The 24013-nt window shown below is 37.5% G+C and overlaps 1 protein-coding gene across 3 annotated transcripts in view; it reads right to left on the bottom strand.

Annotated features, from left to right (window-relative positions):
* LOC147625382 (putative LRR receptor-like serine/threonine-protein kinase At1g67720) overlaps nt 1-24013 on the bottom strand; it is a 136038-nt gene that overhangs the window by 105985 nt on the left and 6040 nt on the right. The window lies entirely within an intron of this gene.

The raw sequence follows: 24013 nt of genomic DNA on the forward strand, positions 1-24013 counted from the left end.
CAAAAATAGATAGGGTTTTGATTGATGTTTTTTCTCATGGAATGGTCCTTGTGAAGAAGGATTTAGGTTGTGGTGGATTTGGTTGCTTTTCTCATTTAGGGTGTCTTTGGATAGGAACATGATTTTTACATCTTGGTTTTAAGGATTAGTGTTGAGAGTTAGCTCACCATTAATTTTAGTTAATAATATTATTAAACCAGTAAGTTAGTATTAGTCAGCATTAAGTGTTAGATATTTATTTTTGGAGTTAGTTAACGAGTTAGCATTAAAACAAGTTAGTATTAGTCTTAAAAAGAAGTGATTAGTTAGAATTAAAAGGAGCTAGTATTGAATTAGTTTAATAGTAGTTAGGTTAGACATTAACTAGTTGATTAGGTGGCTAAGGGTCATTAGTTTAGTTAGAATTAGGATGTTGTGTGATTAGTTTATTTAGGGTTCGGATTTGTATTGGCTAAAAAAAGAAAAATCATAAAAAAAAGAAATCTCCTCTGCCATTGCCTAGCTCTTGCCTCTCCTAGGCTCACAAGCTACCTTGCTCTTTGCATGCTCTACGACAACCTGCCTCCCTTGCCCAACACTAACACACAGTAGCTTCTTTTGTGTGATCACACGCGCCCTAAACCAAAGTAATATACCCTTCCCTTTGGAGAGTTGTTTTTAGAGGCTGTTGCATAGGCGAGAGAAAGATTCATCAATCTAAAAAATCCCTAATTTGATCCATTATTGTTAAGGGGACAATGTCTAAAGCAGTACAATTGGGAAAAGAGGCAAGAGAAACAAGGGAACAGAGAAAAAGCAGCATAGGTTTTTTTTTCTCTATCCTGCTCTCTTAGCTATTAGGGGTTTTAAGGTTTGTTTTCTCTAAGGGACTATGGTTGAATTTCTTTTCTCTGTTGTGGCAGAGAACAATCTCTTTGAGTGTGTGTGCTCAGGATTATTCACAACTTAAATCCCTTCTTAATCTCCCTAACCTTCTCTTAATCCCTTCCATCTCTTAGATTAATTGCACAAAGTTAATGAGAAGTTGGGAAAAATCATCGTGGAAAAATCATCGTAAGGTGGCCTTGTATTTCTTAGCAGTGTGTGGCCACTATCTGGCATAGTGCATTACTTGATCTAAGTAGTGGGCATTGATTGTTGATTCATTGCCAAAATTTTAGGTGGGGCATAGCTGAAACTCAGCCACCCACTCTCGCGGGGAGTTAATAATTAGTGTAACGCTAATTACGGCACACACATATGTATTAATTTCTTATGGTTGGAACTTTGTGCAATGGTGTGAAGGAATATTTTGTGGTGTCATGCTTTTGCATTTAATTTCTTTATGATGGTCATCATTTACTTCACACTAACGGTGGAAATGTGGGTCCTACCTAGCTTCATGTGGGTTACCTCACATCTGTGAGCCTCAGAGATTCCCTTTTCGCTCTTAATACTTGAGGATCAGATGGAGTTCTTCTATCTTGAGCTTCACATGGAGGTGTTAGACCATTACAAATATCTTGTGGCCTGTAGTAGTGAGGTAGCATGTGCTTTAAATAGCACACCCATTAGGTATCAAGATTATCTTGAATCAGTGGGGTTGATTTGCATTTTTCCTTATCATTGATAGCCACTTCAAATCATTTGGAGCCACTACCTATGGACGTTATGCGTAGTAGTAATAGATAGCCTCGACACCAACTCTTTCCCATCCTTTTAATTACTCTTTTTATCAACATCTCCACATACATCATCATTAAGCCTTCTAAGGTCTTTTTTATAGAGAACCGTCTCTAGACACTTTCATTTGGGATCTAGGATCCACTTTGAGTGATATTTGGACCATATCCTCACCATCGACATATGTTTCATCGACTACCCCTAGTACATTGCAGTGATACCGACCTTAGCATCATATATTGTGGACCCATGAATACACTTATGGGAGCCCATTGAACTCCCTATATTCACTTGGGATCCTGGTGAATGGCATACACATTAGAGGTGAGGGAGCACCTCTCGACTCTTCTCATGAATGTGCTTTACATTAGAGGTGGGGGTGCTTCATGTACATCCTTCTTCACATGGAACATTGTTGCGCAGAAAATAGGTATAATTGACGAGGGTTACCTAAAAAGATTTCCTTACAAAATGCATGAAAGCTATAAAAAAAGGCTTAAAAACATAGTTTTTTAAAAACACATCTAAAAATGACTTACAAATGGCATAGGAGTCCACATGACTTAAAGAAATAACAATCTTTTTCAAATTAAAATTTATTTTATAAATTTCATAAATGAAAGACACTTTTTTTAATGGACTTTCATGGGACAAATTCTACCACTATGCATAAATATGCACATTATTTGACAAGCATTCAAAAAACTTTTAGAATACAAAGCTCCATAATTTATTAAAAAATCCTACAAACATCCTTGAGTCTATTTTTAGACCTGGATAGCAAAGCCTTTAGTATATGCTTACGTTGACAGTCTCCATAACATAATTATTTAATCTATTATTTATATGCAGGTAGTGGACATGATATACAACCAATGTTAAGAGTTTAAAGAAGTCATCTTATAAATGTGTAAAGGTAGACTTCTATTCATACATGTGTAGAAGATGGTAACTATGGAGGCTCTAAGTAAACCTAAGCACGTTAAAAGAGTAGAAAATTGAAACATTTTTCAAAATGGCATGATAATTTTAGAGGGAGACATCATATATCCTATGGGTGTAAATTTTAGAGGGAGACATCATATATCCTATGGGTGTAAATTTTGACCCACATAGGCATTTGTTGTTATGAAGGAAATGCTTGTTATGTAATATGGATAATGGTGGCAGGAAGAAATAGTAGCCTATAGCATGTAGATATATGGTGGTGGCAAAAATTCATAGTATGCATGTATTGTTGTTTGATCCAGATAGCCATTATCATGAACTTCGGCAATGGTATGTCTAAGGGTAGTGTAGGAATGAGCTCTGGTTACAACTATTTAGAGAACATACGAAGAATGCTGACAGATGGTATGTCTAAGTGTGGTGTAGAATGAGCTCTCATTATAGTTATTTGGAGGATATGTGAAGGATACTGAGAGATGTAATCTTCACCTATGCGACATTGTCTTTGTGTGCAAAGAGAAAAGAGAGGAGCTTGGGGCTTCTTGAATGGTGGTAGAGAGGAGCTTGGTGTGAAAGGGAGAAGATTAGAGATTTCACGATGATGGTAGATTCAAGGTCCCCTATGCTGGAGAGCATACTACTATACATATGTATTGTAGAGTCTAGGCTCACATGCACCCCCTCTCCCCAACATAGATGGTCCCACCATGTGCATGTACTTAAAGTTATTTAGCTTTAAAATTGAATTATAGACCAAAATTTAGAATTGGCCAATCAATCGACTCATGGTCTTCCAAATCGATGGAGTCTTATATGTTTTTATCAAAACCAACGGATTACAAGTCATCTTGAATTACCTCATCTAGCTCTTCTGCTATCATGAAGTTTTGGCATCTACTATGTAGTGATATTATTTATGATACAATGGTTACATGAATACATGGACAAGCATTTTTTTTAAATGACCTCCTCCCGAATTTGTAGGCAAAGGTTGCAACCATGTGTTTTTTTAGGTCCTTAGCTCTAAACCTATCATACCTATGTCACTTGATCCAAGGTTTATTTTTTCTTTAATTCTCTATGATTTATGAGAATTTTTCTAATTTTATTGGCTACCATCTACTATTTGGAATGTTTTTTTGTAAATTTTTTGATGAAAAAATAAAAAATCCTCATAAAAAATCCAAAAATATTTCAAAGTTAAGAAAAAAAGCCCTCTAAAAGTTGATGTTTTACATCAAATTTGATTTATCAACTCTGCCATAAAACTTAATGTTTTGCATATAGCTCCGGAGAAGAAAGTTGGAGGATCGGAGGTCAATTTTCACAAATAGCCTGATTTTACAATTCCATTCACATAGGCATTCTCAGACAACATGTTCCACAAGTTTTGAGTACTGACATGATCATGTTTGGTGTGATTTGCAGACGTTATAGAGCAATTTGCAGACGCTCCAAATCAATCTATAACATCTACAAATTACATTGAAACATGGTTGTGCTGGTACTCAAAATTTATGGAACAAGGCATCTGAGCATGCTCTCACAAGCGGAATCACAAAATTAGGCTGTAACACCATATTGGGGAATATGGAAATTTCCCATAAGTTTGGGACACATGGTCAAATCTTTGGATTAATCATAACTTGAACACCGTTACTCCAAATTGAGCGCTCTATAGCTCACTAGATTCCATTTTCCAAGCGCTTTCCAACAATAGGTCACATGATATGGTTTTGAAAAACTTATAGGCATGTTATCCAGGTCCCACCTTTTTAGTATTCAAAAAATGAAAGTTGGGAAATTCTCAAACTCACGAATATAGTGTTCTGTTTGTAAAAATCAGCCTCCGATTCTCCAATTTTCTTATTCGAAGCATCTGAAAGTTGATGCAAAACATCAAGTTTTTTGACAAACTTGATGTTTTGCATAAACTTTGAAGTAAAACATCAACTCTTAGCCTAAAAGTCAATGTTTTGTATCAACTTGGATGCAAAATATCGAGTTTTGTGAAAAAGTTGACGTTTCTCATAAACTTGACGTTTCTCATAAACTTGATGTAAAACATCAACTTTTAGCCTAAAAGTTGATGTTTTGGATCAAGTTAATGAGAAACATAAACTTTTCCACAAAACTTGATTTTTTAATCGAAGTTGATGTAAAACATCAACTTTTTCACAAAACTTGATGTTTTGCATCAATGATGCAAACATCATCTTTTGTGGAAAAGTTGATGTTTTGCGTAGAAAGTTGATGCTTTGTACACATCAACTTGATGTAAAACATCAACTCTTACCTAAGAAGTTGTTACTCTACATTAAGATGGCCGCAAATGTTGTAGCTAAAAGATCCTTACCATGTGTAGTAACCAAAACGATTAAATCCAAGCTTATGCTTGATATTTAACAAAAAACTATTTTGAAAAGTAAAAACCTTTTTTTCTTAAATCAAGCTTTTTCATGCTTTCTAAACTCATTTAATAACTAGAATTACCATTTTTATCCCTTTTTCTCACATCAAGGACAAGGACACATTTTCTTTAAAATGAGTGTGTAATGTTTTTTAAAATTAGATAACTTTTAAATATAAGCTTATTCATGATATTTTAAAATTTATCTACATGTGACAAACTCTTCCAAAAAAAGTACATATTATTAATTAATAAATTGTGATACTCAAGAGCTTCAAAATGGATTTTAATACTACTCTCATCAAGAGCCAAAATAGGGTTTTATATAATTAAGATAATAATTGTAAGATAACAATTTTGTAATATATTGATATAAACAGATAGTTTTTTATAGTTACACTCTGTAGCACATTCTCAACCGTGCTAACAAGGTAGAAGATCCAAGGAGTCTAAGCTTCAAGTGTACACATAGAAGAAAAAAATGTATTTGTGGATAGTGAAGAAGAGGATGCCTTGTCTACCTTCTTAAGGAAAGGCACATCAACTAGTGATGGTGATGGTATAGATAGCAATGGTCACGAGGACCCATAACTATGCCATGAGCTGCATGTCTAGAAAATAGTTTCTTTTTATAGTCATATCAATGTTTTCCTCGATTGAAGAGATGACAATGATAAACAATGTCTCTATTTTGGCATGTTTTTCGAAAACTTCTTGTTAGATTTTCAATTATAATCTCAAAAAGTAAGCAAAACCAAGTCTTTTTTTAATGTCAAGTGCCCAAAATATTGTCATTTTTTGGTAGTATTGTACGCATGCATAGACCACTTTTCAAAAAGAGGTTAAAAAGTGAACCTTTTTTATGGAATCTTTGAAAAATGCCAAATATTTCTTGTTTTCAAGAAATATTACCTATTTTGTCTATAACAATGTTATGGGCTTCATCGACATATCTTTTTGATCTTCTTCGACCGATTATGCTTCACGATTCTATCTCTTTTGTATTGCCCCCTATAAATTAAACATGCTTTCCCACATCTGATGGGACCGGATGTGCATCAAAGGTGGGGGATGTGCAAATAGTTGGTTCACATTGTGTTATTCATATGATACACATACTTCATGGTTTATACCTTAGGCATCGGGGTGATTTGGTTTAGCCACACCTCATTGTTTGTAATCTATAAAATCTCGCCCATGCTGAACATATGGCATTGCATTTTCTATATAATGGAGGCATGGGTGAGGGAGAGTTGATTTCCCTCTATGCTAGAGTTGGAATCCACTCTTGGGTGTTGTCCTTGAGTGAGACTATGAGCTTTCTCTTGTGCAAAGTCTCCTCTTGTTTCTCTTTCCCTCTTCTTAGTTCTTGTGTGAGAGAAAGTGTGAGTTGCAAGGGTAAAAGATCTCTTGTCTCTTCTTCTTACCATGTAGCTAGTGAGAAAGTTTGAGGTTGTGTTGGAAGAGGGAGGTTTGTGTGCTTAAGGGTTTGCATCTTAATTAGAGGAATGTAAGGAGAGTGTAACCATCTTTTCTTGGGTTCCTTGCATGTGGAATGGTGAGAGCACTCTATGTGTGAGTGAGTCCTTAACCTTACACTTGGGATTGTTTATGGTGTTGGGGAGAGGGTTATGTCAAGGGATATATATAATGCTAAATTGTTATTGTTTATGGTTTCTTATTCCTTATTTAAATTCATTGATTAGCCTGGTATTAGGTAGTGCAGGTTACCTCTAACCCTCACTCTCTTTTCATTCCTCTCTCTGAGATTTTGTGTGAGAGGAAAACATTTAGGTCTTAGGCCTCCTATACATCTTGCATTGGTGTGCGAATACCCGGCAGCACAAAAAGTCTACATAGCTATGTAGAGACCCTCGACTTTGACAATAATATATCTGGCATGAAAGAGTTTGAGAGATCAAGCACACCATCCAAATCCCCTCATAGCATAACCTTCAGCAGCAGCAAGAGATTGGATAAAATGAGTGTTGAAGGTAATGTTATGGCAATGCTAAAGAAAATCGAGAAGTTCTTAGGGATTTCGGAGCTTACCCGAGGAGGGAGAAAAGATGATGTCCTTATTATCGAGGAAATCACATAGGTAATAAGCATCCTTTTAATAGGGGATGGATGGGCTTGTGGTGTAGTTACTTCACGTTTCAACCTAGCAAATTGTGATATGTATGTATCAGCTCTTCTTGCCACCACTCGACCTTTAGCACTCCTGCTCCAAAAGGAGTGGGTAGCGAAGACCCTATGCCTTGTAATACTTACCTAGAGGCATTCTTAAGATGCCTGAGACACCTCCCCCTATTATAGGATCTCAATGTCTAGCTCCTAGCATGACACGCATGAGATACATTGAGGAAAGACCACTCATAAAGGATGTCATCACGGTGGATACTTATATGACAAAATTGGACCTCGTAAAAGGACCACCTAGATACCACTCCTACCCAATGTCAAGTACAAAATCAGATGTGGAGTTTGTAAGGATGCGTCACAATACCTTACCTCCGATGTACAAGATGTCAACCATTGACACTTATGGTCAAGGGCAACCAATGGGTTGTAAGGCACAAGAAATGATTTCTATGGCCCTTAGCCACAACCCATAGCTTACTATACTTGTGGAGGCACACACCTCAAAAGGGAGTGCCCCTATTGAGTCTCAATAAAATCTACCAAAATCATCTCAATGTTGTCACAATGTTGTCTAAGCAACATAACTTACATCATTTAGGATTACTCTAATAAACCTTCTCCATCATGAAGCGATCCACCACCCAATTGAACATGCTAAGTTCCTTGAGATAAAAACACTCTTTGGTGAGATAACCAATGCCACACCAAGGCTCTTCATAGCTCAGAAGACAAAGAGAGTGACATAATATCAAACACTTCTACAAAGCATTTCAAACAACAAAAGAAGCAAGAAAGGAGACAACATAAGAATTATAAACCCTCAATAGAACAGATTTCTAGAGCTAAGAAAGAGGCACAAAAGAGGGTAGTGTGATCATTGAGAGTGATGATGGGGAGAAAAATATTCTTCTTCCTTCTTAGAAGAAGCACCTACAGATGAAATTCTAGACATAACCCAAAAAGCTATGGCTTGAAGACTCGATTGGAAGAAATCCTTAGAGATTCCCAAGAAATTGACCAAATATATGAATCCTCAAGAAGAAAGGATGCGATTCAAGTCGAAGGCCCAAGAAGTTATGAAACAAACTCACTTCCAGTAGAGAGGCCTCTAAGGATAGTACAACTAGATCCATACAAGTTTGTACCCAAATCTGCCTTAGACACGTGATAGAGGAATGTTCTAAAAAAGCTGTCCTATTTACAAGGAAGCCCCAACCAATTTTGGATTCTTCAACTTTTGTTAAACCAAAAACCACATGTAATCTCAAACCTCTAAAAGTTCATCTTTTGAATGATCACCTGACCAGTCCAATCAGCAGGCCAAAGCCTAGACCTCTCAATTTCCATCAAAGCCTAGTGAGTCTAAGCCTAAGTCCTTAAAGACTCTTCCCTCATACCTCGGCTCAAAAGATGGAATTACCTCAATGAGAGCACCTGTATTGAATTGGACCAAGAGAGAAAAGGGCAGATTAGGGATTTGTACTCTAATCACAATCACATTGGGTGAGTTTCTATCAAGAGATTCCAATCTTTGGCAGGATGTAAGGGAATGGATTGATACACGATTTGGACTCAAACCTAATGAAGATGCTAGCTCAAAGACTAAAGAGAGTGAGAGTGAAAATAATCCTAGGAAATTCTACAAGGACGTGTCTTTCAACAAGCTTGGCAAGTGAAAACAATCCTAGGGAATTCTACAAGGACGTGTCTTTCAACAAGCTTGGCAAGTGAAAACAATCATAGGGAATTCTACAAGGACGTGCCTCTCAACAAGATTGGCAAGTACCTTAAGGGTGAAGAACTTAATGCCACCTTGCCTTTAAGACTACCAACCAAAACATCCATAGCCGTCCTAGATGGTGGGCCTCGAGTGAGTATTGGTACCAAAATGAAATGGAAAAAATGGGGATCACCAGCACTCACGACAACCTGAAGATAATGATTCAGTTTACCACTAAATGAAGTGATGAAGACGTAGAGAGGAATGTTTGTCTTTTTGATGAGATCTAGAATGATGATTATTTTTCTATTGAATTGATCTGAAAATGATAAATATCTTGTGAAATATGACCCCGTAATAGAAGGATTCATTAAAGACTTTAGTCTAGATGGGAAAACAAATAGGGAGAGGGGAGTTTATATAACCAGCACGACTAGACTTGTTGGAATTGAGGAAGAAGAACATTGGGATGTAATACTTGCTCATTGCATTTGCTAAAAAGTAAAAACTTGGTATGTAAACTAGGTCTTCTAGGTTGCAACACCAACCCACAACTTTATGTCTTACGAGACATGGAACTCCCTTGGAAAACCTTGTGTGATTAACTAAAGCCAAGGTTAAACAAATGAGCATTCAAATGGTAAATTATTTAGGAGCATGTAAAATGGTGTTTGACATTGCAGACCACCCAACCGCCATAGGTAGATTCTTTGTGATGCCTCCTAGAGCATTATCTGAACGGAAGGAATTGGATGGGCCATTATAGATGTATAGTTGACTGGGATTCTAGAACTGCATCAATAAAAATTGTAGGGTTACATGTCAATATCCTTCTTTCAAAACATGAATCTTTGAACCTTCCTGATGAAGAAACTCTATTGGTTGTGCCTTGGAATGCATTTCTTGGACCCTCTGCATGTGGACACACTTCCAAACATGTCCTAGATTTTCTTAAGTGTAGCCACATGAGTTCACACCAAATTATATTTACACACAAACCTAGACATAAACATCCACCTATACGATGTCCCCAAGATTAGTAATCATAAAAGTGGCTACCCAAATGCCTTCTCAGAGCTCAAAACTATCTCCCCAATGACTTAGTTTGGGTACCTAAAGCCACCAACTCCAAGAAATAATACACCCAATACCACAGCAAACCAAAGGTCAAAAGAAACCATGTTTCACGCAAAATCCCCCACCACTAAAAACACACCAACTAAAGCACGTACACACTAAACAAGTGTGGGTCCCTAAGGCACTAATTTTAGCCCAAGGTTATTATAAGGGGATGACATCCTTATGGATTACAAAAAGGAAAATGGTGGACACCTTGTATAACAAACTTACTAAACTAGTCCATATCCTACGTGTTGTGACAAGGTGGTTTATCCAAGTCCTACTCTGCTCTACCAACTGCTCTACCAACTCCATGTAAGTAATTCCTACTGGCCATTCTTCCCACATGAGTATCATGCAGATCAAATATTTCTTGAAACAACATCAGATGATGAGACTAACTTTACAACTTATCAAACTACTCTTGGCCCAACTTGCCCACCAAAAGGTCATAACTCATTCTTAACTGTGATAAACGTTTTATGCTTGGTTGCTAGCAACTATCATGGTCTTGTAAGACAAGATATCCTAGAAGAGTATTTCTACACATGCAATAAAGTGGAGTGATTCTCCTTCACTCTTAGCCACACAAAGTCTCCTTTACTTTTCCTATCCTAACGTGCAAGCGTACCTCACTCATTCCACACGAACACCTAAGATAGAAACCTCGTCAGTGACAACCCACAGACCCTCACTGAGTTTCTTGTAGAACATGATACATTTTTATTCTGCATGAGTAGGGCACTTTGATACATGGTGCACGCATTAAAAACTCTAAATTTTTGTGACCCATGCACCAAATCCTTGCACAACAAAACCAAAAAAACATAATAAAAAGAAAAGCATCTAGTGAGGTATCCAAGGACATGCATTAATCACCCTTACTTGTTTTCCCATGCACATGTATTCACACCGGCATCTATACCCTTAACATTTATTATCCATCACACACCATTGACTAGCATTGCCAGACTGACATGTTTTGTACCTTTGCCATCAAAAACCTCTCCAACCAGTTTCCTCTCAAGCCATAAATAACTACCTTATATATAAGTGAATTTCTCTAATGAAAAAAGGACATGTAAGCTCTCTTCAGTTGGTTAGCCTTGAGCTAGTGAGTGTGGTAGGTTTGCACTTTCTAGTTTGTGAGACTAGTGTATCGTGTGATTAGAAGTTCCTACATAGCCCTCCATCTAAGAATTACTTCATACTCAAAGGATTAAAAGCCATGACAACATTCTAAGGTTACTCAGAGAGTTTTGTATGTTAGAAAATTCATATCAGTAGACTCATCCTCCAAGGTAACATAAATGACTACCACCACTAGTAGGAGGTTGAGAAATGGACATTATGGTAAGTCTTCTAATAACACTTGCATCAACAAAGCTAAACACATGTATAAAGGATTTTTAATAAGAGTCAGTGTATAATCCTTTACAAATGAGGACATGAGGCTTTTGCATAAGAGTGTATGCATAATCCATACCATCATAAAGTCCTATACATAGATCTTATGCATAGATACTTATACATAAGCTTATGCATTATGCATTAGAATGCATTAGGGTCCAATGCAGAAAGATCTAGTGCATAAGATCTCTATGAATAGATTAAATTCATAAAATCTCTATGCATAGATCTAATGTATAAGAGCCTTGCACATGTCTAATGAATTAGATCTATGTATAAAGCTCTAAAAAGTTCTCTCTAGGCATTATAGCTCTATCCATTGTGCTCTATATGGATAAGATCTGATGAATAAAGAGATATACACAACTTTTCTACATAATACCTCTTACTACAAGAGAATCATTGTTTTTCAATGCTTAGTTTCCATGCCTCATCGATATGTTCATCGAAATAGGCATCAAAATATGCGTGGAAAAAGGTGTCAAAATATGCGACGTGGAAAAAGTCGTCAGAATAAGTGTCGAAATAACATTCAAAATTTTTCTTTTTAAAAAAACATGAATTTATATATAATATTTGCTAGTTCCCATCTTGGGGTGTGTTTTAGCCTTTTATTTCTACCTCTTTGCTAGCATATGTGTCTATGAGAGAGAGAGAGAGAGAGAGAGAGAGAGCGAGAGATCTAGAGAGAGATGATCAAAGAGAAAGAGATAGATAAAGAGAGAGAGAGAGAGAGAGAGGGGGGGGGAGCCGAGGGAGAGAGGAGGGTATAACTTCCAAGGAGAAAAAATGCTAGCTCCTCCTCCTCATCACTAAGGTGCAATTAAGAGAGTGCTCTATTTTACAATGAAATTAAAGTTCATCATCAACGTACTCATCCTCTCATCCTTAGCGAGATCCATGGCTCCAAATAAATCTATTTCTAGAAATACTCCATAATTGTTGTCAATTGGTAGAACCGGTTGTCTTGTAGTAGTAGAAGGTAATTCATCCATGTCGTCATCCTCTTCTAGCTCTAGCATGAGAGCTGTCGTTGATGCATCATGATCAAACTCAGCTTGAATCTCTTCTTCTTCTGGATTATCTCTAGTGTCTGTTTCTCGTTCAAGATGTATTTGCTCAATGAGTACACCTTCATCCGATCCTAATCCCGTGTGAGCCTCACCTACTTCCTCAACTAGTATGTCTTCTTCTTGTTCTTCTTGTTGTTTAATAGGTGCTAGTGGTGTATGCTCAACCACCATCACATGATCTGGGGGGAGTTCCTTAGCATCTAGCAAACCAACTGCTATTTTCACCTCTTCAAATATTTGTTTTCCACGTGGATTTATTTGAATCACAAACAACCATTTATGATATATCAAGTCCTCCACAAAGATGACTTGCTCACAGTGCTCTGGTAGCACAAATGTGTCCCTTTGGTCAATCCATATCTTTGTGCGATCTACTTGAAGAAATCCACACTTGTCTTTGCGTACAATTACTTGCCCCCCTTGAGTTACCAACTTGAACCATTTCACATCGAAAATGTATATATCAAACTTTCTGAATCCAACCTTGATAATATCTTAGATTGTTCCACAATAATCTAGCATACCTACTTCAGTATTGCCATCACTTACACTTGAACAACTTTCTTGCATGAAATTAGCCTTCACACCACAATCAAATGTTGTTCTCTTTTTATCTATTCCTTCTACTCAAAAGTGACGTCCACATGACCAAATTGCCCCAAACTTACAATACTGCAAGCACAATAAATAAGTATTTTTTTGTATAAATTCACGAAAGCACAACATAAAAGACAATGCGTAGATATCTTTAACTCATATACATGGAAATCACAACCATATGCAAGATCCTCCTCCTCATCACTTATTGATTCACCATTGCATTTAGCTTGTAGTATGGTTTGCTCAAGCCATTTATTAGAAGGAAAGTCTGGAAGAAGTACAAGTTTTGTTGGTTACGATAGTGTACGGGTTGTTTGACTCCTTCTAAAACTCAAACGAGCTTGGTCCCTTTCCTCCTGCACTAAGTTAGATCTCTCGATCCATTTCTCCATAGCATGTGAGTTTAAGATGCAAAATTTATTGATCTTCTTTGGCAATGCTACATCCATTGTTCTCACAAGGCCTTTCCCTTGTGGCTCTTCCCCAACTAGTCGATCATCTTCTTCTTGTGTCCATAATCTTGGCATATCGGGATCAGAGGTACTGAGAAATTCAGTTATATATACAAGTGATTCTTAAACAAGCCATCCCGCTGCTATACTACCTTGAGGATGAGCTTTTTGACGAACAAATCCTTTAAGTGTCTTTGTAAATCTCTCCAAAAAAAACCCCCGCCAGAGCAACTTCATCAACCACATGAACTAGCAAGTGTAATTGAATGGTTAAAATACTTATTGGAAAGTATTTCTCAGCCATTGTAATAGCCTCGATGGAGTTTAATCGTGCTGCTTCCAATGTGTATCTACTAATCTCTTTCCTTGATATCCAACGTACCACTGCACCAGTTTTATAAGTTGTTGCTCTAATGTCATTGTTGAGGCAATCCTTGATGGCTATAGGAAGCATGAATTGCAAGAATTTGTGCCAATCATGACTCTTTAAGCCACTAAGCTCATCATCCTTTGTAAATGCTTCCTTCAAGCAATGCATGCATCCTGTAGGGGTACGAAACACACTAATGCACTTCTTTACACGCCATTGCTCATCCTTTGTCATGACCCAAGGTGCTTTTGGTAGCTTCACCTTTCCATCTGCTCTATTTTGGGCCCATAAGTGGTGCATGCGTTGAACCTCTTATAAATCATCTTGTTGTGCCTTGCTCTCCTTTGCTCTTGTGATGGTTTTCCAAAGCACCTTGGCTATATCCAAAGCACCTTGGCTATATCCTCGAAAATGTGCATGGGGTCAAGAAGATGGTTCACTAGAAGGTCATTCCAGTATGGAAGTTGAAGGAAAATGGATAGACGCTTCATTCCTAAAGGTGTACAGGTTGGATCCATCTCCCATAAGGTCCTCCAATCACTGCTCTTCCATATGCGAGGAGACCTCCCTAGAAATCCCTCGTATACTATCTTCTTCACAATAATGGACATCCATTATACCCTGACACTAAAATCCCTTATGCAAAGGATGGTCCACTAGGAGATACTTCTTGTGGCCCTCGTATACTATCTTCTTCACAATAATGGACATCCATTATACCCTGACACTAAAAGCCCTGTAGAATATCAAAAGAGATTGTAGCAGGTAAGTTTGGATGATAATCATGACTTAACATAATATGTTAACAAGCTACAATATTACCTGAGCACTCTCCATAGCCAAGCTAATCATGCATAGTCCACATAAGTATTCCTCTCAATGTTAGCGCACGTTGTCCAAACCTCTTGGAAATATCATGAACTTCAATGCCCTCCCATAGAACACGAAGCTCCTCAACTAAAGGGGCTAAAAACACATCCATGTTCTTCACCTTGTACTTTCAAGGAACTATCAAAGACAATAAAAGATGTCCTTTTTTTATCACTAGCCATGGTGGAAGATTATAGTTAACTAGACTAACAGGCCATGTACTCCATGATGAACTTCGTAGACCAAATGGATTCACTCCATCCATCGCTCGTCCGAGTTGAATATGGCGAGCCTCCTCCTGAAAGGCTACCCACTTCTCTTCAATGTGCTTCCATGCAGGGGAATATGCGGGCACACACATAACACCATCACTGGACCTAGTGTTACGGTGACAAGTCATCAATCCTGGATTTGCACTTGAACATTGTTTAAATCCGAGGGATGATGGGAAAGTGTTGTAAAACTTTTGCTGGTATCCTTTCTCCTTGCACATCTTTTGTTATATTCTTGTCTCGATAAAGAATACAATCATTTGGACAAGCATGGTATGTGTTGTAGTCGAGTGCAACATTGCTTTTGCTTGATTACGGTCCACTGGCATCTCATTATCTTTTGGCAATATTTGATGTTTCAATAAGCTGTTACATAGAATAGTCAAGCTAAGAAAATGCATATAAAGGTACATAACTCACTAATTGCATATGATATCATCACTTGCGCAAAAAGTTTTGATATGCTCATATCAGACCATCCAAAAATCGATTACAAGTTCAATATGGATAGGCAAGCGCATAAAACAGACATATGTGCTCCACGATATAGTGGAAGACGAGCAAGCCTGTGTAGCTGTTTCTCTTCTTGGGAAGCGTATTCCACACGTCATGTGTTTTCTTCTACCCCTTCGTGTTCCAAACCTCAATCTTCTGTTCCATCATGTAAGGCATTTATCATGTCATCCATGTCATGTTATAGTATTCGCTCCGAATCTGCCTCAAGTTCCTCGGGTTGTTGGATCACCTTGTTTGTGGCTACTCTTGTTGGTCTCCATCGTTTCAGGCTGGATATCCACTGGTTCGTCATTGTTGAAGCACGCATTGCCACTAATTAGATGTTCCAATCACTCCAGTGGACATTTTTTTCATTTTTTTAATGATCATTGCAAATTCATCGACATCGAGCCACTTGGTATTTGCAGCGAGTACATGGGCAAAGTGTCTTCTCCTCTAAATCAACAAAATTTGAGGGTGTGGCATCGTCGATGTTTCCATATTGATTTGCACAATGGAAACGAATGCTTATTTTTGTAGGGGAATCCTCTCTTAAGTATTTGTGGAGGGTGGTAGTCGGTGATAGGTAATTTGAAATGTCAGGGGCATGCAAGATCTAGAAAGATTTTGAATTTCAATGAGAAGTAGCTACCGTCAAAATAAGCATCAAAAAGGTCATCGAAATATCTATGGAAAAGAGTGGGAATTTTATTTTTTCGACTCTTATTTCCACACTATTTTCCATGTATTTTTTGACATTTTTTTCCACTCTGATTTTGACGTTTTTTTTCATGCTTATTTTGATGCATATATTGACGGCGCAAGTTTTTACAATAAAAAAGAACCTCTCTTTTTTCTACATTTTTTTTCGTGCGCGTGTGTTTTGCTTCCTCACTAGGTATGCCTCCCTTTTCCCTCACTCCCATCTCCTCTTGGTTACATGTACATGTGATGTAAAATGTCTGTGTGTGTAATTATGAGTAATTTTCTTATTTTTTTGCTTTCTCATTTGTTTTGCAAGTTCTTTCTCTCTCCCAAGCTCTTCTCCACCTCCTTCTTTGCTCTTCCTCCCCTCCCCTCCCCTCCCCTCTCCTCTTGGTTGTTAAATTGGTGTGTGTGTGTTGAAGGATAAACCTCCTTGTGTATCCATGTTATTCACACTTTTAGGATTTTGTATTACTAATTCTTTTCTCAACTTTTTGTTTTGTTTTGTAGGTCTTCTAATCCTGTCTTTCAACTTCACCAAAAAGAGGTAAATTCCTTTCTCTCTTTCCTCTCTTTTCGATTTTGTATGTATGCATTAGGTTCTTAGGGCTTTTGTATGTATGCATTACTAATCCTTTCCTCACCCTTTTGTTGGTTTTGTAGGTCTTCTAATCTTATCTTTCAACATCACCAAAAAGAGGTAAGTGCTTTCCTCTCTTTCCTATCTTTTTATCCTCTCTTTCCTCTATTTTTATCTACCAAAAAGAGGGGTTTTGTTTTGTAAGTCCTCTATGCATAGAGCTTAATGCACATGCATAGAGCTCTAATCATAGAGCTTAATCTATGCATTAAGCTCTATTTGTATAGCTTAATGCATAGATTAAGCTCTATGCATGCATTCATAATGCATAGAGATATATGCATAGATTAAGCTCTATTCATAGAGCTTAATGCATGCATTAAGCTCTATGCATGCATTCAGCTCTATCTATGCATGCATTCAGCACTATCTATGCATGCATTAAGCTCTATGCATAGTTCTTAATGCATACATAGAGCTTAATCTATGTGCATGGTTAATGCATAGTGCCGGGATACGCTTTAGTTTAGGATAGCATGGCTTGTATAGTGCTTTATCCAAAAGTCTCATGCATAATGCTTTATGCATAAGCTTTATGTATAAGGCCTCATGCATAGCTTTATGCATAAGACCTCATGCATGCTTTATGCACATAAGCTTTAGCATAGCTTGCATAAGGCTTGCATAGTGGCATAGTTTGCATAAGGCTTGCATAAGCTTTAGCATAGCTTGTATAAGCTTTAGCATAGTTTGCATAAGGCTTGCATAAGCTTTAGCATAGCTTGTATAAGCTTTTGTATGTATGCATTACTAATCCTTTCCTCCCTTTTTTTGGTTTTTTAGGTCCTCTAATCCTCTATTTCAACATCACGAAAAAGAGGTAAGTGCTTTTCTATCTTTCCTCTCTTTCCTCTATTATTATTGCACCCTTGGGTGTGCTGGGGATTTGTTTTGTAGATTTGCGCATAAGCATTATGCATAATTCTCATTCATGCTTTATGCATAAGCCTCATTCATAGCTTTATGCATAAGGCTCATGCATGCTTTATGCATAAGGCCTCATGCATCGTTTTATGTATAAGGCCTCATGCTTAAGGCCTTATGCGTAGTGCTTTATGCATAAGCCTCATGCATAGCTTTATGTATAAGGCCTCATGCATAAGGCCTCATGCTTAAGGCCTCTTGTATAAGGCCTCATGCATAGCTTTATGCATAAGACCTAATGCATAGGCTTTATGCATAAGGCCTCATGCATAGTTTTATTCTTAAGGCCTCATGCTTAAGGCCTTATGCATAGTGCTTTATGCAAAATGCTTTATGCATAAGCCTCATGCATAGCTTTATGTATAAGGCCTCATGCTTAAGCCCTCATGTATAAGCCCTCATGTATAAGGCCTCATGCATAGCTTTATGTATAAGGCCTCTTGCATAAGGCCTCATGCTTAAGCCCTCATGTATAAGGCCTCATGCATAGCTTTATGCATCAGGCCTCATGCGTAGCTTTATGCATAGGCTCTATGCATAAGGCTCTATGCATAAGGCCTCATGCATAAATGAATGAATGTTGAGGAATAATGCATGTGTATTCTCTTATTAAAGTGTCCATGTGGGCTTTGTTATGTGTGTAGAAACATGTCTCGCACTACTCCAATGAGACACCGGCTTACTCTCCATCCTTCTCTCCATATGCCATGTCGCTTAACCAGTTTATGGTTTTTTTAGCACAAGCCACACTCGAGCAAAGAGCGATGGCACAACAATATTTTGGGAGAGGGGCAGGCACTTCGGCCGCACCATCGGGCACCACCACCGCTAACCCTAGTTCACCCCTATAGAAACCCCACAAAGAGGCGCTAGAACCCCTCCCTCAAGTCGCTCATCCACTCGCAGAGGATAATGTTGGAGGCAGTTGTCCAAGTGGGGGCACGGATGGGTCCATGCCCCCATGTGAGCGTCCTTCCCCAACCCTCGCGATCATCGCGACGTTTTCACACACAGCCCACACCTGTCGTCGATGGAGAAAAATTTTACACAATTATCAACGGCATTGTGGTTGCGGATAATGTTGGGCAAGAGATGAAGAGCCGCATCGCGAGCTTTGCCACATTGTCTTTGCAAATGACAATATGACTTTATGGCCAAAGTTGGATAAAGACAAGAAAGATAGAGTCATAAATCAAATCAAGGATGAGTACAAGCCGGCCGCGGCAGTAGTGATGTCGTCTCCATAAGGTGGATAAAGGACCACATGGTAGACGTCATGAAACATTGGCGGGGAGATGTGACTAGGAGAGCAAAGGCAGGGGGTGAGAAGCCTTGGTACTACATGAGCACCAAGGATTGGAACGAGGAGAAGAAAAAGCATGCTCGAAATCCCCAATGCTACAAGCAATAAGAGGATGCGTCGAATGGAGAGCGTAAGAAGCTCTCACCTTGGAAGCATTCCATGTCTACTTTGTAAGTATCAACATTTATCTTGTATGTTTCATTTGATGTTATGTCTACTTTGTAAGTATCAACGCTTATCTTATTGTTTTGGTATTTTTAGAATCAAGCAGTTGGTTGGCCAGCAAACCGGAGAAGAGGAGAACATTGCTCGCCGCCATAACACATACTTTCTTTTGGAGAAGCTTGAGCGAGAAGGCACCAACCTCAATTGTAGGTGCATTATAGATATGGTAAGTGCGACTAGCCTTAACCTTATGATTTGTATACTTGCTTTGCCTTGTCATGTTAGATCATTGTTTTGGTATATAAAAAAGCATCTTGTATGGTTTTTGCAGGGACCCATGCCTAATCCTGAGTGAGGGCTCCGCATAGAGTGGCCTTGCCCATGTCTTTTCCCTTGTCATGTTAGATCATTGTTTTGGTATATAAAAAAGTATCTTGTATGGTGTTTGCAGGGACCCATGCCTAATCCTGAGTGAGGGCTCCGCATAGAGTGGCCTTGCCCATGTCTTTTCCCTTGTACATACACATTTTGGTCAGCTCACATCTTTGTTTGAGCTTGTATAGATTGTATGCAAATTTTGTCTTATCTCGTCAAAGCTTGATATGTAAATTTTACATCTTGCAATATAATTTGGCCATTGTTTGCACTTGTGTGCATTGTGTACCTACTTTGTAATGTCGAAAACGTTATGGCACTCTCTCTAACTTTTTCAACAAATTCGCTTCATTCTTCACATCAAAGTACAGTTGTCTTTGGTGCTCTATAAATTTGTCATAATGATGTATCCAGCTACAAGAATGCAGCTGGATGCACCACTATGCCAAAAAAAATTAATACCTACACGTGTCGAAATAAGCGTCGAAAGTTTCCTGCATCTATCAAAAATAGGGTCGAAAGTTTCCTGCATCTATCAAAAATAGCATCGACAGTTTTTTGCATCTGTCGAAAATAGCATCTAAATGATAGTCAAAATAGGTGTTGAAATGCCAGTCGAAATCGTAGTCGAAATAACCGTCAAAATAAGAGTCGAAATGTCAGTCGAAATAATTGTCTAAAAGAGCAACGAAAAATGCATGGTAAAATTATTTTTTTCGACTCTTGTTTCGATGCTTATTTCGGCATCTATTTCGAGGTTTCCATTTCAACGGGTATTTCGCGGTTTAGGGGATTTTAAGCTTAGTTCTAAAGCATCAAAAAAAGCATGGATAATGGCCCCGCCTCTTGTAGTGTCTCTATGCCTGAGATCTAATGCAAATGTAAAAAGAGATGATTAATTAGGCATTATATAGGAATGCCAAAGGAGATAACTCATGCATTTTGTGAATGCCAAAGTCAATGCAAGGTAGTCAATAAAAGTGACTATAACCAACACACACTTCTATAAGGTAAGCCAAGGATTACAGTCCCTTACACTCTTCACAAGTTGCATGACAAAAGAGCCTTAGAGCATGCTTCATCGCAAAATATGAATTTTTTGTTATTTGCTAGTGCATAAGTCTTCTTATTCTACTTCGTTTCTCTAAGCTCCTATACATGGAGAGATCTAAGTTGTAAGCTCCTCTTATGGAGATATTTATGCATAGCTTTAGCTCTAAGCTCTTACACAAAAGAACCTATAAATAGACATCTAGATAAGCATAACCCTTATGCATTGGAGCTATACCTGGAGCTCTAATGAATAAGAGCATAAATTCAATGCATAAGAGCTTTAAGGTAAAACTTCTTGTGTATGATTTTTCTCTTTTATTCTAAATTTCATGTGGAGGTTTCTAGGATTATGGTAGGATTTGAGGGCTATAAGTCTTATTGGTCATCATAAAGACTTGTACAATGAAATTGCTAGTCTTTTGGAAGAAGGAGAGGACTTGGACATTTTGACTTGGCACATATAGTGATACCCAAAGTAGATTGATCTCTCTTGATCATGATGCCCAAAGTAGTTGGCAGAGGAGGGCATTTCATATGTCATGTTAACCTACTTAGTAGGATGTTTTATTTTAAAAGGCTTGATTCCCAAATCCCTAGAACTATACTAGAGTGTTTCATATCAAAAATGTTTTTTTTTTTTTGTAAAAGGGATTGAATCCCTTGAACTATTCTTTATTCTTTAGTCCCTTGTATGTTGTAGTATCTTGTTGTATTATTACATCTTTTTGAGTACATACCCTAGTCAATCTTGACATTGTGTAGTAAGCATCATTCCTAATCTCCCTTATTCCTATAAGTAATGTGCCATTGCATGCATTCCAACTTTTATACCGTAGAGTTCAGAATGCATAAGCTCTTATGCATCAAGTGTAAGGGCTAAAAGATCTTATGCATTGTGTGTAAGAGCCAAAGAAGAAACTCTTTAAATACATGTTCCATGCTTAAGTTCTATTTTTTTTCCTTCAATATATTTTTGTAAATAAGTTTTTCAAATTGAGTTTGTGGTCCAATTGTCTTACTTAAGAGTACTCATCACAAGCTAATATTTTCCTCCAATATTTCTATACTTCTTTGTTTGTGCGAATCTATTAAATTGGGTTTTGGGTCCAATTGTCTTACTTAAGAGTACTCTTAAGCTAATATTTTCTGTGTAGATTTTTAGTCTTTTATTCTTTAACATTTTTCTACATTTCTTTGTTTATGTGAGTGTTTCCGTAGGTTTCAATTGAGTTTTAAGTCCTAGGGAAATTGTCTTACATAAGGGTACTCTAGAGCTAAAATTTTGATGTGGATTTTTTATTTTCCTCTAAATATTATTTCTTTAAAAAAAGATGAAGAGAAAAAAAAGATTTCGTAGTAAGATTATATTTCCGCACCAAAACCATGGCAAACACCTTATTCAAATTTTCTACATCAAAATCACTCCTTCTTAAGCCAATAATGTCTCCAATTTTGTTAAGAGACACTCATCATAATTTGTATTTTCTTTTGTGATCAATGCAAAGAATCGTGGTGTGCATTGGGTTTTCTATATGTCTTCTATGGATAATAGCTTGATGCACATATCGAAGTTCTATGCACGTTTATATGTTTGCTACAACAAGGTGATTCTCTTTTAATGAACCTAAATCCATAAAGTAGGACTACACGTTTAAGGATGATCAAACCTAGCCAAACTTAATGGTTATGGCTTTGCCCGATGATCTACAAATGTTACAAATCTTATATCCGTTTTACTCCCTTTAAAAATGCATAATATGAAAAAGTATCATGTTAACTTTTATAACATATGATCCATAACCGTTTGTTCCAAAGAATATGATGTACCACCTTAGCCATCATTCCACTTGTTTCACATGTTATGCCTAGACTATGACTGCATTTGTGATTGCATTATGGTTCTGATCTCAAAAATAAAAGACAATTAGGATAAAATTGTAACAAATACAAATTGTTTGTTAGTTGGACCTTCATAGAACAAGAACTCGACAACAAGAGATGGATAATGTTTTCGATTTGTTGATATGCGAATTGATGTTATAAATTATATGGAAAGTACCTTTTGTTTATGCACTCTTGTGGGGGAGCTTAGATGGGAGGATTATATCCCCTATGAAAGGATACACAAAGCAGTGAGGGGTAGATCTCAAAACTGATAATCTGAATATGATAGAAAATATAAACCCCATCTTTACATAGTAGCTAAGGGCGATCGTTATATGCTAGGTTGGCTATCCTAAATTGAGTTTGTCTGGATTCAATTAACCCACATCACCTAACTAGGATAATAATAGACTAAAGAAGTGACCCATGATTTAGGTACTACTTTCATGTGATGGATCTTTTCATGCATACATTTTTTCCACAAATAAAATATTTGTCTTTTGTATCTATATTAGAAGTAGATGTCTAGTAAACCCTTTTTGGATTTTTTTTTGCATAAAAACATTTTGGAAAAAAAATCTCATCATGATTATCCCTATCTTGTTGGCTATTTTTTGGCATTCTATTCTAGGAGTTTTTATGAGAGAGTTCTTCAGATTTGCCAAAGTGACTCGGATATAATTCCATCATTTTGATTCATGTTCCCTCCTCCACATTTGGGTACATGGGCTACTTTGAACGGATTTGGAACCTATGGATTCACGTGTCAAGTTTTGGAGGATAAATTTGAAAGTACACATGATGCTTTTTACATTATTTGTGTCAAGAGCATCCTTGATTCCTTGCAGAGTTTTCTGGCCTCTTTGTTTGTAGCTAAAGAACACCACGATCGAATGCCTCGGACAAAGGCCTCTCGAGGACATATAGCCTATCACCTAATAATTAATACGAAAAGAGGTGGACACTCATGCATCAACACCTGACTAATGTTATCTCTATGCACACTTTTCGAAGCGTGGATCAAAGAAGGTGAATTTTGTAAATTTTGGGGTTAAAAGTGTGTGAATATATCCCATGAGATCAAAAGAAGGGGAGAGGTTTAGTAATTCATTTTGTTGAGGTAAAGCTATAGAAATGCATTTACCAAAAGGAATGCAAAATGGATTTTGCAATTAGATAGACATACAGATAGTTTGGTGAGTAGCGAGAGAGAGTACAGGGAGAAAGAAAGAATCAAGGCCAGGGAGTGGCGTTCAGTTTTATCCAGGCCTCCCTTACGATTCAATTGACTATTTCTCAGTCGTTAAGGGTTGGGGGCCAGGTTTGGGTTCACTTTTGTAAAACGCCGTCTGAAATTGATGGGAAAAAGAAAAACTCACACTAGCCGTAGGCTGTAGCCCTTACATTTGAAACTATGG

This window comes from Cibotium barometz, chromosome 24 (assembly GCF_041138505.1).
Source record: "Cibotium barometz isolate CiBa-2024 chromosome 24, ASM4113850v1, whole genome shotgun sequence".
Classification (NCBI taxonomy): Eukaryota; Viridiplantae; Streptophyta; class Polypodiopsida; order Cyatheales; family Cibotiaceae; genus Cibotium; species Cibotium barometz.